This window comes from Procambarus clarkii, chromosome 32 (genome assembly GCF_040958095.1).
Source record: "Procambarus clarkii isolate CNS0578487 chromosome 32, FALCON_Pclarkii_2.0, whole genome shotgun sequence".
NCBI classification, from domain to species: domain Eukaryota; kingdom Metazoa; phylum Arthropoda; class Malacostraca; order Decapoda; family Cambaridae; genus Procambarus; species Procambarus clarkii.
Window position 1 is genome coordinate 2,562,921 of NC_091181.1, and position 20,160 is coordinate 2,583,080.

The following is a 20,160-nucleotide window of genomic DNA, read 5'->3' on the forward strand; positions in this document are numbered from 1 at the left end:
AGGGAGGTTATGGTTATAAGGTAAGCCTGAGTCTTCCTTCACTCCCCCACGGGTCTAGGCCGGAACTGTTAACAGCTGTTTCCCCGTGTTTGATTGAAGGGCTTCCAGGGTGAATCAGTGGCACCCCCTTTTGTGGTGGAAGCAAAGACCTGCGGAGGTGGGCATTGTTGGTCCTCTCTTGTGTGACCAAGGAGACTCCGGTGAATCCAGGGAGTCGGAGGGGCTGAGTATTTGGGCCTTTGAGCCCCTAACAGCCGAGTGTTAGCAGAGCCCCGGACCGCCCACCCCCACGTGACAAGAGAACTGGCGACCTCGCCAGGATTCGAACCCCAGTAGCCAAGAACTGGGAACTTTGCCAGGAAGCGTGGATCAAGTTACAGTGTGGCCCAAATTTCAAGACAAGTGTTGCCAGGGTACTAATACAGTGTGGCCAGTGAATTCGGTGGTACTGTTACTCAACCAGCTAAGGGACTGAAGCGGTGAAATTAGTGCCTACTAACTTGTCTGTGCTGTCGTGTATGCTTGATGATATAGAGATGGAGGAAGACAAAGTAAAGAAATTTATTGACACAAGGGACGAGAGAATTTTGGAAGAGTGTACCAAGGCCCAGCTCCAACAAGTGGCAAACCACTTTGGGATCAGGTTGAGGACGACTAAGGTAGCGGAGCGAAGGATAGAGATCATGGCACAGCTCACAGCTCGAGAGGAAGCGACGGGAGAGGGGCCATCTCAAGAGGAGCCGTCCCGAGGAGAGCCGTCGCAAGGTGAACCGTCCCGACTAGGGCCTCCCCAAGCGCCTACCAGTGTGGAGAGAATTCACAGTGAACATGGGAGCAGTGGAAGGTCCAGCTGTAGTAAGAGGAGCCTGCAACTGGAAATAATGAAGATGCAACTGGAAGCCCAGCTGCGACGAGAGGAGAGAGAAGCGCAAATGCAGCGAGAGGAGCGAGAAGCTCGGCTGCAGCGAGAAGAAGGAGAGAGACAACTGCGACTGGAGGAGATAAAGGCAAAGAAAGAAGTCGAATTGCGTCGCGTTGAACGTGGTCTGCCCTCACTACCTGCACGGCGGGATGACCTCAAGGTAAGGGAACGTGACTTACCTACGTTCGAACCACAAGAAGCTGAGGCGTTCTTCGAACACTTTGAACGGATAGCAACTCTGAAGGAGTGGCCGGAAGATGATTGGGCTGCTCTGGTCCAGGGCAGGTTGACTGGTGAGGCCCGGGAAGCCTATAACATGCTGGACCTAGAGGAGTGTACTAGTTACGACGCGATTAAGAATGCGGTGCTCCACTCATTCCGGCTGACTCCGGAGATGTACCGGAAGCGGTTCAGAGAGTGTACAAGAGCGTCGGGAAAGACTTACGCCGAGACCGCCAGGGATATGGAACGGAAATTCCTACGATGGTTGAAGGCGGAGGAAGCGGAGTCGGTGGATGATATCAAACGACTGATAGTGATGGAGAAGTTCATGTCGGTGCTCCATCCTGAGTTGCGAGTAAGGGTGAGAGAAGCAGGTATTAAGGACCTGAAGGCTGCAGCGGACCGAGCCGACATGCTGGAGGAGGCACTACATATCAGGAGGGAGGGGCCGCCCAGACACTCGCCTTACCCCAGGTCGGGAGGGAACCTTAGGAGTTCAGGAGGAGCGAGGACGGGTGGGGACTCTCCCAAGAGTAGTGTGCCCGATGAAGTAACGTGGTTCAAGAGCTCAAGAGACGCGGGGAGGAAGCCCCAAGCTGTGAGCAGTGGACCTAACTCGGGAGCAAGTGCTGCAGTCCCGGACACGACGGCAGGGAGTCCAAGGAGGACCCAGGGAACGTCAGCAAGTGGTACCGCCAGAGTGACTGGCGAGTGGCCGCCCAGGGGAGGCAGCCGATGCTACAACTGTGGCGTGAGAGGACATTATGCCCGCGAGTGTGAGGAGCACCAAAGTAATGTAGGATTAATGTTGGAAGAGGAGAGAGTGTTTGTTCACACCCCATATTATAGTGGACCCAACGTGAATGGTTGGGAAATGAAGTTGGGTGAACATCCCTTCGTTTTCGGGGCCAACGTGAAGCTTGGAAAGTCAGACCCAGTGGAGGTTGCCGTGCTTCGAGATACGGGTGCTGACATAAGTATGGTGACCAGGAGTATTCTCCCCAAGGAATTTAATGATTCACCTGTGGGAATGATGAGGATACGCAGTGTGGGGGAGGAATACAGGTTGCCGCTTCACGAAGTACAGCTGATTGCCGACTGCGGAGTAGAGAAAGCTATAGTAGCTGTAGCCCCTAAGTTACCCCTAGAGCATGTACAGATGGTGCTGGGTAATGACCTCGGAGGAGGCAGGATACAACCCGATTGGGCCAGGAGTGCCTATGTTGCAAGCAGCGGTACAACCCTGCCAGGTGAGGTATCGGTCGTTCCAGATGGTGGTGAGGAAGCCGACTTCGCCAGGGAAAACGTCGCCAGAGACGACGACAACGAGGGCGAGAGTGCAGAGAGGTCGTCGGAGGTTGTGGAAAACCCCGACGGGGACCTCCGACTAAGCCTGATGATGCGTGTGGAGGAGTGGCGAGGAGCAGCTGTACAAACGCCTGGGGCGGTGAAGAGGCTGCAGACCGCACTCCCTCCATACAGAAACGTGAATAAAGTAAGCTCAGTGGATGAGCGAACGGCAGTGAGGGGCAGAGTGGAGGAGCCACGACGCAGTGCACCCTATGCCGGCCAGATGAATAGTGGTAGGTGCAAGATGAACCACCGTGGTGAGGTGAGCCACAGGGAGGTGGATGAGCCCAACCACGAACCGAAGAAGACGTCTGCAGGGAAGAGAATCTCATGGAGGAGTGAAGATGTTCGTCGGGAACGAAGGAGCGAGTGGTATAGGAAAGGCAATACGAAGAAAGCAGGGAATAGGTACACCCAGGGTAGGCGCCAGCCTAACCAGAGGGGCATTGGGCCATCGCAAAAGCCTAGTGTGGAAGAGAGGAAGCTGCTGGATGGAGTACAGGTTACAAGTGCCACTGTGAGGAGACAATGCACCTACGGGAGAAGAGGAACCGAGAAGAGAGAAGATTGGCGAAGAGATCATGAGAGGAAACATGGAGTACCTGTAGGACGCAGTGGAAATGCAAGACTATCTCGGAGTGCACGACGCGGTGGAGGCACTGCATGCACTGAATCTTACAGTGGTAACGAGCCGTGGGAGTACACTCGTAGCCACGGAGAGAGGATTTCTTATAGGTGTTCAGGGAACACCCATCCCACCCGTTCCTATGCGAGGTGGAGATACAATGAGGCAAGTGACTGGCAAGGTGGTACGAGCCACGTCACCAACTGGAGGAGTGACACTTCAGGAACGGAGGGAGCAAGAGTATAGATTGCCCTCTTGAGTGCTGCTCTTCCGATATGACTCTTATTTTAAGGGGAGGGGTATGTTACGGTGCCCTCTCCTATTTCTTTCGTTTGCCGGCTTAAAGAGTCATATCAGCTCTCCCTACTGATTCTCTGAGGTTCAGGGAGTCTAATGATATATGTGGCGACCAGACCGGCTGCCAGTTAAGGGAAGGAAGTTATATTATAAGTTGTAAATAAAGGAAAATTGGCGCCCTGTTATGAAATGAAACAGTATCCCCTATGGCAGATATGACCTTTTGGAAGGGACACAAGCCGATCGCGGATTGGCCGACGTAGGTCGCGGGCGACAAATCAGGGTCCGCCATGACGTCACCGAGTGCCCCGGGCGGCGCCAACGTCAGAGTGGCTCTGACTTTGGAAGCGACAGGACGCGCTTCGGTCTGCTCTCAAGGATTGGAGGCTCTGCAAGCCTTGTTCAGTGGATTGAGCTGGCCCTCGCAGCCCATCATAGTTATTGGAGACCCTGCGCTTCTGGGAAGCAAAAGAGGAACCAAGTTCAGTGAGCAGAGAGGTCCCAAACTTGGAAAATAGTCGGCGACGACGCTGGGCGGCGCCGCTGGTTGGACGTTGAGGTCTGGAAGGTGGGGGGCAGGCCTAGCTGTGACTGGGGTCACATCCACTGAGCATCTTGGAAGGACGACACCGTGCCTAGGACACGGAGCAACGCCCTGTGGGAGAGGCGAGTGTGGGGAAAAATAGTGATTAGCTCAGCGCCCATCGATGAACCAGGATTGGGGCAGCTGAATCTCAGGGATTGGAACGGCGACGACACGAAGGCTTCACGACACCTGAGGACCTGTGGAACGTCCTGGATCGTCAAGGATCGACCCAAGGAAGCGTGGGAACCTCACACCATCGAGGGACAGGCGTCGTGAGCCAGGAATGTAAGGTAGATCATTTTCCCTCCCATTACCCCTTGTATGAGTAGGCTAGTTAGGCCACAATATTTACTTGTGTATGTGGTAGCAAGACTTTATTACTTTAATAGTAGAATAGGCTGCAAAGCAGCTTGAGTCCAGGACTGTCAGAGAGGACAGTGTGTATGGATGGCAGGACAGTGAAGAAGAGGTGCCGACGTGGTGAAGAGGCCCTCCTGTGAGAGTGTGAGACTCCTGTCTTCCTGCCCAGTTGAAGGAGTGTTGGAGGTCGTGGAAGAAGAGGCTGACGATCTCCAGACTCATTATCCATATTCCATATTCATGTATTACTTGTGATTGTGTGTGTGTGTTCATGTAATTTGCATCAGTAAATCCACACATTTTATTACTGTGTTTGAGTGTGCCTCCATTTATGATATTTCTCTATGAGCATACATTTTCTGGCTACAAACAATATATAATACACCCACTGAACTGCATTGCTGGGGTGCAGATATAATAACCAAGCTGGCGACCTTGCTAAGAGGAAGATAGAGAAGACAGGCGGGAAAGGAGTTCCTGCAACCTTTTTTTTTGTCTGGCAGGCAAGGCTCAGGGAGGTTATAGTTATAAGGTAAGCCTGAGTCTTCCTTCACTCCCCCACGGGTCTAGGCCGGAACTGTTAACAGCAGTTTCCCCGTGTTTGATTGAAGGGCTTCCAGGGTGAATCAGTGGCACCCCCTTTTGTGGTGGAAGCAAAGACCTGCGGAGGTGGGCATTGTTGGTCCTCTCTTGTGTGACCAAGGAGACTCCGGTGAATCCAGGGAGTCGGAGGGGCTGAGTATTTGGGCCTTTGAGCCCCTAGCAGCCGAGTGTTAGCAGAGCCCTTGACCGCCCACCCCCACGTGACAAGAGAACTGGCGACCTCGCCAGGATTCGAACCCCAGTAGCCAAGAACTGGGAACTTCGCCAGGAAGCGTGGATCAAGTTACAGTGTGGCCCAAATTTCAAGACAAGTGTTGCCAGGGTACTAATACAGTGTGGCCAGTGAATTCGGTGGTACTGTTACTCAACCAGCTAAGGGACTGAAGCGGTGAAATTAGTGCCTACTAACTTGTCTGTGCTGTCGTGTATGCTTGATGATATAGAGATGGAGGAAGACAAAGTAAAGAAATTTATTGACACAAGGGACGAGAGAATTTTGGAAGAGTGTACCAAGGCCCAGCTCCAACAAGTGGCAAACCACTTTGGGATCAGGTTGAGGACGACTAAGGTAGCGGAGCGAAGGATAGAGATCATGGCACAGCTCACAGCTCGAGAGGAAGCGACGGGAGAGGGGCCATCTCAAGAGGAGCCGTCCCGAGGAGAGCCGTCGCAAGGTGAACCGTCCCGACTAGGGCCTCCCCAAGCGCCTACCAGTGTGGAGAGAATTCACAGTGAACATGGGAGCAGTGGAAGGTCCAGCTGTAGTAAGAGGAGCCTGCAACTGGAAATAATGAAGATGCAACTGGAAGCCCAGCTGCGACGAGAGGAGAGAGAAGCGCAAATGCAGCGAGAGGAGCGAGAAGCTCGGCTGCAGCGAGAAGAAGGAGAGAGACAACTGCGACTGGAGGAGATAAAGGCAAAGAAAGAAGTCGAATTGCGTCGCGTTGAACGTGGTCTGCCCTCACTACCTGCACGGCGGGATGACCTCAAGGTAAGGGAACGTGACTTACCTACGTTCGAACCACAAGAAGCTGAGGCGTTCTTCGAACACTTTGAACGGATAGCAACTCTGAAGGAGTGGCCGGAAGATGATTGGGCTGCTCTGGTCCAGGGCAGGTTGACTGGTGAGGCCCGGGAAGCCTATAACATGCTGGACCTAGAGGAGTGTACTAGTTACGACGCGATTAAGAATGCGGTGCTCCACTCATTCCGGCTGACTCCGGAGATGTACCGGAAGTGGTTCAGAGAGTGTACAAGAGCGTCGGGAAAGACTTACGCCGAGACCGCCAGGGATATGGAACGGAAATTCCTACGATGGTTGAAGGCGGAGGAAGCGGAGTCGGTGGATGATATCAAACGACTGATAGTGATGGAGAAGTTCATGTCGGTGCTCCATCCTGAGTTGCGAGTAAGGGTGAGAGAAGCAGGTATTAAGGACCTGAAGGCTGCAGCGGACCGAGCCGACATGCTGGAGGAGGCACTACATATCAGGAGGGAGGGGCCGCCCAGACACTCGCCTTACCCCAGGTCGGGAGGGAACCTTAGGAGTTCAGGAGGAGCGAGGACGGGTGGGGACTCTCCCAAGAGTAGTGTGCCCGATGAAGTAACGTGGTTCAAGAGCTCAAGAGACGCGGGGAGGAAGCCCCAAGCTGTGAGCAGTGGACCTAACTCGGGAGCAAGTGCTGCAGTCCCGGACACGACGGCAGGGAGTCCAAGGAGGACCCAGGGAACGTCTGCAAGTGGTACCGCCAGAGTGACTGGCGAGTGGCCGCCCAGGGGAGGCAGCCGATGCTACAACTGTGGCGTGAGAGGACATTATGCCCGCGAGTGTGAGGAGCACCAAAGGAATGTAGGATTAATGTTGGAAGAGGAGAGAGTGTTTGTTCACACCCCATATTATAGTGGACCCAACGTGAATGGTTGGGAAATGAAGTTGGGTGAACATCCCTTCGTTTTCGGGGCCAACGTGAAGCTTGGAAAGTCAGACCCAGTGGAGGTTGCCATGCTTCGAGATACGGGTGCTGACATAAGTATGGTGACCAGGAGTATTCTCCCCAAGGAATTTAATGATTCACCTGTGGGAATGATGAGGATACGCAGTGTGGGGGAGGAATACAGGTTGCCGCTTCACGAAGTACAGCTGATTGCCGACTGCGGAGTCGAGAAAGCTATAGTAGCTGTAGCCCCTAAGTTACCCCTAGAGCATGTACAGATGGTGATGGGTAATGACCTCGGAGGAGGCAGGATACAACCCGATTGGGCCAGGAGTGCCTATGTTGCAAGCAGCGGTACAACCCTGCCAGGTGAGGTATCGGTCGTTCCAGATGGTGGTGAGGAAGCCGACTTCGCCAGGGAAAACGTCGCCAGAGACGACGACAACGAGGGCGAGAGTGCAGAGAGGTCGTCGGAGGTTGTGGAAAACCCCGACGGGGACCTCCGACTAAGCCTGATGATGCGTGTGGAGGAGTGGCGAGGAGCAGCTGTACAAACGCCTGGGGCGGTGAAGAGGCTGCAGACCGCACTCCCTCCATACAGAAACGTGAATAAAGTAAGCTCAGTGGATGAGCGAACGGCAGTGAGGGGCAGAGTGGAGGAGCCACGACGCAGTGCACCCTATGCCGGCCAGATGAATAGTGGTAGGTGCAAGATGAACCACCGTGGTGAGGTGAGCCACAGGGAGGTGGATGAGCCCAACCACGAACCGAAGAAGACGTCTGCAGGGAAGAGAATCTCATGGAGGAGTGAAGATGTTCGTCGGGAACGAAGGAGCGAGTGGTATAGGAAAGGCAATACGAAGAAAGCAGGGAATAGGTACACCCAGGGTAGGCGCCAGCCTAACCAGAGGGGCATTGGGCCATCGCAAAAGCCTAGTGTGGAAGAGAGGAAGCTGCTGGATGGAGTACAGGTTACAAGTGCTACTGTGAGGAGACAACGCACCTACGGGAGAAGAGGAACCGAGAAGAGAGAAGATTGGCGAAGAGATCATGAGAGGAAACATGGAGTACCTGTAGGACGCAGTGGAAATGCAAGACTATCTCGGAGTGCACGACGCGGTGGAGGCACTGCATGCACTGAATCTTACAGTGGTAACGAGCCGTGGGAGTACACTCGTAGCCACGGAGAGAGGATTTCTTATAGGTGTTCAGGGAACACCCATCCCACCCGTTCCTATGCGAGGTGGAGATACAATGAGGCAAGTGACTGGCAAGGTGGTACGAGCCACGTCACCAACTGGAGGAGTGACACTTCAGGAACGGAGGGAGCAAGAGTATAGATTGCCCTCTTGAGTGCTGCTCTTCCGATATGACTCTTATTTTAAGGGGAGGGGTATGTTACGGTGCCCTCTCCTATTTCTTTCGTTTGCCGGCTTAAAGAGTCATATCAGCTCTCCCTACTGATTCTCTGAGGTTCAGGGAGTCTAATGATATATGTGGCGACCAGACCGGCTGCCAGTTAAGGGAAGGAAGTTATATTATAAGTTGTAAATAAAGGAAAATTGGCGCCCTGTTATGAAATGAAACAGTATCCCCTATGGCAGATATGACCTTTTGGAAGGGACACAAGCCGATCGCGGATTGGCCGACGTAGGTCGCGGGCGACAAATCAGGGTCCGCCATGACGTCACCGAGTGCCCCGGGCGGCGCCAACGTCAGAGTGGCCCTGACTTTGGAAGCGACAGGACGCGCTTCGGTCTGCTCTCAAGGATTGGAGGCTCTGCAAGCCTTGTTCAGTGGATTGAGCTGGCCCTCGCAGCCCATCATAGTTATTGGAGACCCTGCGCTTCTGGGAAGCAAAAGAGGAACCAAGTTCAGTGAGCAGAGAAGTCCCAAACTTGGAAAATAGTCGGCGACGACGCTGGGCGGCGCCGCTGGTTGGACGTTGAGGTCTGGAAGGTGGGGGGCAGGCCTAGCTGTGACTGGGGTCACATCCACTGAGCATCTTGGAAGGACGACACCGTGCCTAGGACACGGAGCAACGCCCTGTGGGAGAGGCGAGTGTGGGGAAAAATAGTGATTAGCTCAGCGCCCATCGATGAACCAGGATTGGGGCAGCTGAATCTCAGGGATTGGAACGGCGACGACGCGAAGGCTTCACGACACCTGAGGACATGTGGAACGTCCTGGATCGTCAAGGATCGACCCAAGGAAGCGTGGGAACCTCACACCATCGAGGGACAGGCGTCGTGAGCCAGGAATGTAAGGTAGATCATTTTCCCTCCCATTACCCCTTGTATGAGTAGGCTAGTTAGGCCACAATATTTACTTGTGTATGTGGCAGCAAGACTTTATTACTTTAATAGTAGAATAGGCTGCAAAGCAGCTTGAGTCCAGGACTGTCAGAGAGGACAGTGTGTATGGATGGCAGGACAGTGAAGAAGAGGTGCCGACGTGGTGAAGAGGCCCTCCTGTGAGAGTGTGAGACTCCTGTCTTCCTGCCCAGTTGAAGGAGTGTTGGAGGTCGTGGAAGAAGAGGCTGACGATCTCCAGACTCATTATCCATATTCCATATTCATGTATTACTTGTGATTGTGTGTGTGTGTTCATGTAATTTGCATCAGTAAATCCACACATTTTATTACTGTGTTTGAGTGTGCCTCCATTTATGATATTTCTCTATGAGCATACATTTTCTGGCTACAAACAATATATAATACACCCACTGAACTGCATTGCTGGGGTGCAGATATAATAACCCAGCTGGCGACCTTGCTAAGAGGAAGATAGAGAAGACAGGTGGGAAAGGAGTTCCTGCAACCTTTTTTTTGTCTGGCAGGCAAGGCTCAGGGAGGTTATGGTTATAAGGTAAGCCTGAGTCTTCCTTCACTTCCCCACGGGTCTAGGCCGGAACTGTTAACAGCAGTTTCCCCGAGTTTGATTGAAGGGCTTCCAGGGTGAATCAGTGGCACCCCCTTTTGTGGTGGAAGCAAAGACCTGCGGAGGTGGGCATTGTTGGTCCTCTCTTGTGTGACCAAGGAGACTCCGGTGAATCCAGGGAGTCGGAGGGGCTGAGTATTTGGGCCTTTGAGCCCCTAGCAGCCGAGTGTTAGCAGAGCCCCGGACCGCCCACCCCCACGTGACAATGTGTATGTATGTATGTATGTATGTATGTATGTATGTATGTATGTATGTATGTATGCATGTGTATGTATGCATGCATGTATGGATGTATGTATGTATGTATACATGTGTGTATATATGTATATGTATGTATGCATATGAATGTATGTATGTATGTATGTATGTATGTATGTATGTATGTATGTATGCATGCATGTGTGTATATATGTATGTATGTATGATGTATGTATGTATGTATGTATGTATGTATGTATGTATGTATGTATGTATGTATGTATGCATGTATGCATGCATGTGTGTATGTATGTATGTATGTATGTATGTATGTATGTATGTATGTATGTATGTATGTGTATGTATGCATGCATGCATGTGTGTATGTATGTATGTATGTATGTATGTATGTATGTATGTATGTATGTATGTATATGTATGTATGTATGTATGCATGCATGCATGTGTGTATATATGTATGTATGTATGTATGTATGTATGATGTATGTATGTATGTATGTATGTATGTATGTATGTATGCATGCATGCAATGTATGTATGTATGTATGTATGTATATGTGTATGTATGCATGTATGCATGCATGTGTGTATGTATGTATGTATGTATGTATGTATGTATGTATGTATGTATGTATGTATGTATGTATGTATGTATGTATGTATGTATGTATGTATGATGGATGTATGTATGTATGTATGCATACATATGTGTATATATGTATGTATGTATGTATGTATGTATGTATGTATGTATGTATGTATGTATGTATGTATGTATGTATGTATGTATGTATATGTATGTATGTATGTATGTATGTATGTGTATGTATGCATGCATGCATGTATGTATGTATGTATGTATACATGTGTGTATATATGTATATGTATGTATGTATGTATGCATATGTATGTATGTATGTATGCATGCATGTGTGTATATATGTATGTATGTATGATGTCTGTATGTATGTATGTATGTATGTATGTATGTATGTATGTATGTATGTATGTATGTATGTATGTATGTATGTATGCATGTATGCATGTATGTATGTATGTATGTATGTATGCATGTATGCATGCATGTGTGTATGTATGTATGTATGTATGTATGTATGTATGTATGTATGTATGTATGTATGTGTGTATATGTGTATGTATGCATGTATGCATGCATGTGTGTATGTATGTATGTATGAATGTATGTATGTATGTATGTATGTATGTATGTATGTATGTATGTATGTATGTATGTATGTATGTATGTATGTATGTATGTATGTGCGTATGTGTGACTGTAGGCTCGGAAACAGGTTAGCTATTTTGTGGATCAAAATTAGGATTTTTATGCATTTCTCGAGGTCTGGGAATGTTTACCCTATGAATAAAGTGACCAGTCCCAAGTATGAGTACGAATTCCAAAATTGTGGTACAATATTTGGGTGGCTATTTTGAATGAACTTAGCACTTCATAATTAATGATTTACAACTATAGGTGTATTTTTGTGTAATTTTCCAGGTTTGAGAATGAGAGTGTTACGGCCCTCTCGGGTCGCAACTAGGTTCGTACTCTGATGTTATTAGAGGAAGTTGTATCCGGCCCCAAGCCAGTAGTGGCTTTCAAGGAATGAGATCCGTGACGCAAGTAACTTAAAGGGGAAGGGAAATATAGTTAAGAACTTAAGATTATAATTGTTACCATCACCAAATAAATAATATAAGATTACACAGGGGGAGGGGTATTAACACTACACAAGGGAATTATGTACACAATTGTCTTCTCCTGAAGACTCTGGATCCAAACTCTCGGTGCCAAATCCTCGGTGCTTTCGTGGTCTCCTCGACGAATCTTTCGACCAAGCTGAGTCTACCCCAAATACAGGCCAGCCAAGACACAGGTCCACTGGGGGCACCGCCGTGGAGGCCGTCAACCACAAGTCCAGCAGGTCTGCTGGCAGGTTCCGGATCAGCAACGCTGGTCAGGCCACTCCACGAGCGATACTAGGGTAGCGCCCTAGTCAGGAGCCTCGTGTGATACCACAAATCACTCTCCTATCCTCAATACCCCAGTGGATAATCGTCTCCAGCAGTCGGTCCCGGGAACGACGATCCTTTCAACTGCCACTTCACTGGCAGGGTAACACCACAGTGTTTATCCGGGGGCCGACTCACAGCTGCTGCAGCTAAGCACAAGGTATGGAGACGGCTGCCTTGGGTAGACTGACCCAACTTCCATCACAGCAGTCCCAGGTCGACTCTGTAAGCAGACACGTCATCAATAACTGGGACACACAAAAGCACCTCACTTACAGGCTCAGACACAAACGCCCACCTATCCACTCCATAGATGGCGCTGGTGTCTGAGCACCACCTCACCAGAGGTCAGCGGCGGCTGTGTTGTGTGCTGAACAGGACTGGAAATTGGCCCTTGTGGCCAGTACACCTTGACCTCACCAGGTGTCGTCGTCCATTTGGTGGGGGTTTCGGGAGCTGACCCACAGATGGCGCGGTCGTCACTGCTCCGTGCTCGGACGCTGGATCCGGGTCCGTAACACCTCCCCACCAAAAAGAATTTGGTTTGGGGTTCTAGAAAGAGAATTACAAACCAAATTAGTACGGTGACACAACTCCAAATGGACTCACATACACTATGAACTGGAGTGATGAGACTGTCTTGTCCACAGAACTGTACCACTGGGGAACTCTCGCACAAAGGAAACTTGCAGATGTAAGGCAATTCCTGCCTGACGTAATCTTCCACGTCTCCACTGCTATGTCAAGCAGGGGCATCATCTCACCTCTCTCGAGTAAGGATCGGTGTAGACACGATGAGGGGCGACTCGACACTTCCCTGTGTCGTAGCACCGATGATGGCTGATCACAGACGGCATTTCTGGTACCGGTCCGATGGTCCTTCAGGGAGACAGGAACCTGGAATACAGGGGTCTGATAATTCAGAGTGACAGCGACAGCGGGTAAAACAGTACTTACAGCATACTCTTCTACTAGGCTCACACCTAGTTCCAACGAGGCTGTTCGTACATCGAAGATGGCATTCGCTCTGCCACCGTCAGGTCGACCAACGTTCCGCATAACGCTGCATTGAGGCTCAGCTATCACGCGAGGGGTGTCAACCTGTCGGAAACAGTCACTCATATTATCACATCTCGTACCTCCTGTATCTACCATCACTTTCCAGGTCCCTCCTTTGCCTACAACACTTGCAGTGCAAATCTCCAATCCCTGGGAACTCTTCACGATGTTCACGGGAGCCATCATCTGTCGGGTCGTCCACCAGTCCTTACTGAGAACACTGAGAATACATACGAGAACAAAACAAAATATCGCTAAGAAACAGTTGGTTAGCTGAGGGATAAGCTTCCTGAGCCTGCAATGTCCATAGCCGGCTACATCCATTAGCCTGGTTTGGACCAAAGAGGGCACTAGAACCTTTGCACATACCTCACATACCTCCGACGTCTGGGGAATCTCTGGCCGATTCAGCATACTTTGTACTTTGCCAGGCTGCAAGTACACAGGTGCCTTCACTCCAGACTCTTCGGTATCCGTGGGTGCTTGCACACAAGGCCTCTCTTCTTGCTCAGGTACTCCCGCCATCGTAACCTCATGTTCCTTGTCGAGAGAAAATTCAGGATTCTCCGCTAGAATACTGTCGATCTGCGGGTGAGAGGACAAATTAAACTTACTTAAATCCGGGTCTGTCTTTACCTGGACATTACCACTGCCTGCTATCACCTCTGACCTTGCTGTTTCGGCCGACTCGTCCGCAATCTTGGGATGATTGGTGCTCCAACCTGTCACCAAGTCGTTGGCTAGTACCACGTCAATCCCAGCCACAGGGAGGGTATCGGCTACTGCCAACACACATGTGCCACTGAAGTAAGGCGAGTCGAGATGTACTGGCACTAAGGGGGCGATGTACTGCGTCGTAGGAAACCCAACCAGGACAACCTGTTGTCTCCCGTCCACACTTACTCCCTCGGGTAACGAGCTTCTCACGATCAGGGACTGGGCTGCTCCACTATCTCTGAGCACTACAACTGATCTGCCAGTATGATCACTCGATACATACCTGCCTGAAGTGTGAGGGGAGAACAATCTGGGTTCTTCCTGCGTAGTCGTAGACTGGTTTCCTGCTGGTGATGTTCCACAGCTCATCAACATCACCTCCCTTCGTGCGCCGCCACCTCGTCTGCCTCGGCACATAGCAGCTACATGCCCTTTCTGCCCACAAGTCCAGCACACCACATTCCTCCTCGGACTACGGTGTTTAGGACTGCTAGGACTAGTCCTTCGAGGGCTACTTGGGGGCGTCTTCTTAGCGCTTCGTGGGACGGGAGTCTCTTCTTCTTCGTCATGAGGTCTGTCAAAACGGCGTTGGTAATGCCTTGGGACGTACTTAGCAGAAGGCCTATGCGTCAGGATGTATTCCTCAGCCATTGTGGCTGCTGCACTCAAGGTCTCTACCTGCTGTTCCTCTAAGTACGTCTTCAGGTCTCCAGACAAACAATCCTTGAAGTCCTCTAGCAGTATAAGCTGCTCGAGGTCTTCTTTGGTCTCCACCTTCCGAGAGGCACACCATTCCTGAAAAAGTCGCTCCTTGATTGTGGCGAATTCGGTGAACGTGTGCTCTGAGGTCTTTTTCAGGTTTCGGAACTTCTGTCTGTATGCCTCAGGTACCAATTGGTACGCCATGAGCACAACCTTCTTTACCTTGTCATAATCGCCGGAGTCGTCAAGGGATAACGTGGAGTAAGCGATATGGGCCTTCCCAGTCAAGACTGACTGTATCATGATGGCCCAATTCTCCCTTGGCCACTCCAAAGAGGCAGCGACTTTCTCGAAGGCTGCAAAGAACTTCGAAACTTCCCTCTCATTGAATTTGGGGACCATTTTGATGTTTCTTACCGGATCGAAACCGCTGGTGTCCGTTGTTGGCCTCCGACCACCGCCTAATCACAATACTTCTAGTTCATGTTGTCTCTGTCTTTCCTCTCTGTCTCGTCGTTCTTGCCTGTCTCGTTCTTCTCGCTCTCGTTTCTCTTCTCTTTCTCTTTCTCGTTTTTCTCTCTCTCGTTTCTCTTCTCTTTCTCGTTTTTTTTTCTCTTTCTCGTTCTTCTCTCTCTCGTTTCTCTTCTCTTTCTCGTTCTTCTCTTTCTCTTTCTCGTTTCTCTTCTCTTTCTCGTTCTTCTCTTTCTCGTTTCTCTTCTCTTTCTCGTTCTTCTCTTTCTCGTTCTTCTCTTTCTCGTTTCTCTTCTCTTTCTCTTTCTGCTTTCCTTTCTTCTAATTCTAAACGCCTCATCGCCAATTCCTTTTCTTTCATCTCCATTTCTTTATCTTTTAATTCTCGTTCTAATTCTAACTTCTTCCACTCTATCTCGCGATTTATCTCTAAGGCACGCATTTTGACTGTAAGAAAGCTAATATTTAGCTCACCTGCATCACTGTCAATGTCACTGCCTTTATCTTCCTTTTCAGTGGAAGCAACTTCTTCACTTTCCTTGGTACCTAGTGCCTCACTTTCTTGTTTTTCTTCGGCCTTCAAATGCCGGTGAACCTTGGATAAGATCTCCACACGGGAATCACTGGCACGTATCTTTATCTCTAAGTAGGCACTAACTAGCACTAGTTCCGGCTTGCTCAGATACTTTAATCTGGCAAGACAGTCCTCTCTGTTCAGAAAAGCCTGCACATCGTCCAGATCATCGATGGTAGCTTTTTCTGCCATTGTCACAGATGGAACACTTAGCACTTAACACACCGCTTTCACGTTAGCACTTAACGCACCGAGCACTGTTCTACGCCAATATTGCACTTTATCGCACCAAACACTGCACTTGCCAATATTGCACGTAATTACTTCGGGCACCGCACTACACAATATTGCACTGAATCACAGCGAACACTTCGCTCTACAATATTGCACTGAATCACGCCGAGCACCGCACTACACAATATTGCACTTAATCGCTTAATCACAGCGAACACCGCACTGCACAATATCGCACTTAGTCACTCTGAGCACCGCACAGGACGTATAACGTCCCAATCGTCACACACAGGGGGAATTATATACAGGGATTACGCCACTTCACCACCCCTGTCAAACATACTTGACAAGGGGACGGATCCCACTGGGGATGCCAATTATGTTACGACCCTCTCGGGTCGCAACTAGGTTCGTACTTATTAGAGGAAGTTGTATCCGGCCCCAAGCCAGTAGTGGCTTTCAAGGAATGAGATCCGTGACGCAAGTAACTTAAAGGGGAAGGGAAATATAGTTAAGAACTTAAGATTATAATTGTTACCATCACCAAATAAATAATATAAGATTACACAGGGGGAGGGGTATTAACACTACACAAGGGAATTATGTACACAATTGTCTTCTCCTGAAGACTCTGGATCCAAACTCTCGGTGCCAAATCCTCGGAGCTTTCGTGGTCTCCTCGACGAATCTTTCGACCAAGCTCAGTCTACCCCAAACACAGGCCAGCCAAGACACAGGTCCACTGGGGGCACCGCCGTGGAGGCCGTCAACCACAAGTCCAGCAGGTCTGCTGGCAGGTTCCGGATCAGCAACGCTGGTCAGGCCACTCCACAAGCGATACTAGGGTAGCGCCCTAGTCAGGAGCCTCGTGTGATACCACAAATCACTCTCCTGTCCTCAATACCCCAGTGGATAATCGTCTCCAGCAGTCGGTCCCGGGAACGACGATCCTTTCAACTGTCACTTCACTGGCAGGGTAACACCACAGTGTTCATCCGGGGGCCGACTCACAGCTGCTGCAGCTAAGCACAAGGTATGGAGACAGCTGCCTTGGGTAGACTGACTCAACTTCCATCACAGCAGTCCCAGGTCGACTCTGTAAGCAGACACGTCATCAATAACTGGGACACACAAAAGCACCTCACTTACAGGCTCAGACACAAACGCCCACCTATCCACTCCATAGATGGCGCTGGTGTCTGAGCACCACCTCACCAGAGGTCAGCGGCGGCTGTGTTGTGTGCTGAACAGGACTGGAAATTGGCCCTTGTGGCCAGTACACCTTGTCCTCACCAGGTGTCGTCGTCCATTTGGTGGGGGTTTCGGGAGCTGACCCACAGATGGCGCGGTCGTCACTGCTCCGTGCTCGGACGCTGGATCCGGGTCCGTAACAGAGAGTATCTCAGTTCATAGACCAATCTCACTGAGTTGCCAGATGTATGATAATAACCTGTGGAATATAGCTCACCATCTAGCTACAGTGTTACATAATTACTGTTGTTATTGTTTTTGTTGTTGTGAAGGAAATTATCAGATTCAAAATAGTTGAGGGACTGCTCTAGATCTCCTAGCAATGATCCAGAACTGCGATTACAAAGTTTATCATCTAAAATTAAGTGTTTTCCTTTTGTATTTTTTTTTAAACAAGAATGTAAACCAATAATATTATTAATACAAAATATAAAATGTATTTTTGTATTTTGTTAAACCTATGATGAGGTTAGTTTGGGATTGTTGGTCCAAACGATTTGAAGAATATTATTATTAAATATATTAGCTCTGGAGATTTCACTCCGATGAATAATGGTTCCAAATTTGCCTTTAAGTGTGTGTACTCACCTAGTTGTACTCACCTAGTTGTACTCACCTAGTTGTACTCACCTAGTTGTACTCACCTATTTGTGTTTGCGGGGGTTGAGCTCTGGCTCTTTGGTCCCGCCTCTCAACCGTCAATCAACAGGTGTACAGGTTCCTGAGCCTATTGGGCTCTATCATATCTACACTTGAAACTGTGTATGGAGTCAGCCTCCACCACATCACCTCCTAATGCATTCCATTTATCAACCACTCTGACACTAAAAAGTTTTTTCTAATATCTCTGTGGCTCATTTGGGCACTCAGTTTCCACCTGTGTCCCCTAGTGCGTGTGCCCCTTGTGTTAAATAGCCTGTCTTTATCTACCCTATCAATTCCCTTAAGAATCTTGAATGTGGTGATCATGTCCCCCCTAACTCTTCTGTCTTCCAGCGAAGTGAGGTTTAATTCCCGTAGTCTCTCCTCGTAGCTCATACCTCTCAGCTCGGGTACTAGTCTGGTGGCAAATCTTTGAACCTTTTCCAGTTTAGTCTTATCCTTGACTAGATATGGACTCCATGCTGGTGCCGCATACTCCAGGATTGGCCTGACATATGTGGTATACAAAGTTCTGAATGATTCTTTACACAAATTTCTGAATGCCGTTCGTATGTTGGCCAGCCTGGCATATGCCGCTGATGTTATCCGCTTGATATGTGCTGCAGGAGACAGGTCTGGCGTGATATCAACCCCCAAGTCTTTTTCCTTCTCTGACTCCTGAAGAATTTCCTCTCCCAGATGATACCTTGTATCTGGCCTCCTGCTCCCTACACCTATCTTCATTACATTACATTTGGTTGGGTTAAACTCTAACAACCATTTGTTCGACCATTCCTTCAGCTTGTCTAGGTCTTCTTGAAGCCTCAAACAGTCCTCTTCTGTTTTAATCCTTCTCATAATTTTAGCATCGTCCGCAAACATTGAGAGAAATGAATCGATACCCTCCGGGAGATCATTTACATATATCAGAAACAAGATAGGACCGAGTACAGAGCCCTGTGGGACTCCACTGGTGACTTCACGCAAATCGGAGGTCTCACCCCTCACCGTAACTCTCTGCTTCCTATTGCTTAGATACTCCCTTATCCACTGGAGCACCTTACCAGCTACACCTGCCTGTCTCTCCAGCTTATGTACCAGCCTCTTATGCGGTACTGTGTCAAAGGCTTTCCGACAATCCAAGAAAATGCAGTCCGCCCAGCCCTCTCTTTCTTGCTTAATCTGTGTCACCTGATCGTAGAATTCTATCAAGCCTGTAAGGCAAGATTTACCCTCCCTGAATCCATGTTGGCGATTTGTCACGAAGTCCCTTCTCTCCAGATGTGTTACCATGTTTTTTCTCACGATCTTCTCCATCACCTTGCATGGTATACAAGTCAAGGACACTGGCCTGTAGTTCAGTGCCTCTTGTCTGTCGCCCTTTTTGTATATTGGGACCACATTCGCCGTCTTCCATATTTCTGGTAGGTCTCCCGTCTCTAGTGACTTACTATACACTATGGAGAGTGGCAAGCAAAGTGCCTCTGCACACTCTTTCAGTACCCATGGTGAGATCCCGTCTGGACCAACAGCCTTTCTAACATCCAGATCCAGCAGGTGTCTCTTGACCTCCTCTCTCGTAATTTCGAACTCCTCCAAGGCCGCCTGGTTTACTTCCCTTTCTCCTAGCACAGTGACCTCACCTTGTTCTGTTGTGAAGACCTCCTGGAACCTCTTGTTGAGTTCCTCACACACCTCTCTGTTATTCTCTGTATACCTGTCCTCGCCTGTTCTAAGTTTCAATACCTGTTCTTTCACTGTTGTTTTCCTTCTGATGTGACTGTGGAGTAGCATTGGTTCGGTCTTGGCTTTGTTTGCTATATCATTTTCAAAATTTTTCTCTGCTTCTCTTCTCACCCTGACGTACTCATTCCTGGTTCTCTGGTATCTCTCTCTGCTTTCTGGTGTTCTGTTATTCCGGAAGTTCCTCCACGCCTTTTTGTTCAGTTTCTTCGCTTCCATACATGCCCTATTATACCATGGATTCTTCTGTTGCTTCTCGGATTTTTCCCTTTGGGCCGGGATGAACCTGTTTACTGCCTCCTAACACTTTTGGGTAACATAGTCCATCATACCCTGTACAGACTTGTCTCTGAGGTATGTGTCCCAAGGTATTTCACTTAGGAAACTTCTCATCTTTTCATAATTCCCCTTTCGGTATGCCAGCCTTTTGATTCCTAGTTCTTTTTTGGGGGAGATAAGTCCTAGCTCTACCAGGTACTCAAAGTTCAATACACTGTGGTCACTCATTCCCAAGGGCGCTTCCATCTTAACTTCCCTTATATCCCATTCATTTAGGGTAAATATCAAATCAAGCATTGCTGGTTCATCTTCTCCTCTCATTCTTGTTGGTTCTTTGGTGTGCTGGCTTAGAAAGTTTCTTGTTGCCACGTCCAGCAGCTTAGCTCTCCATGTTTC

The 20,160-nt window shown here is 49.3% G+C and overlaps 1 protein-coding gene across 2 annotated transcripts in view; it reads left to right on the forward strand.

The window, feature by feature from the left end:
* The window catches only part of LOC123759252 (leucine-rich repeat-containing G-protein coupled receptor 4-like), a 105,682-nt gene that overhangs the window by 37,813 nt on the left and 47,709 nt on the right, over window positions 1-20,160 (forward strand). The window lies entirely within an intron of this gene.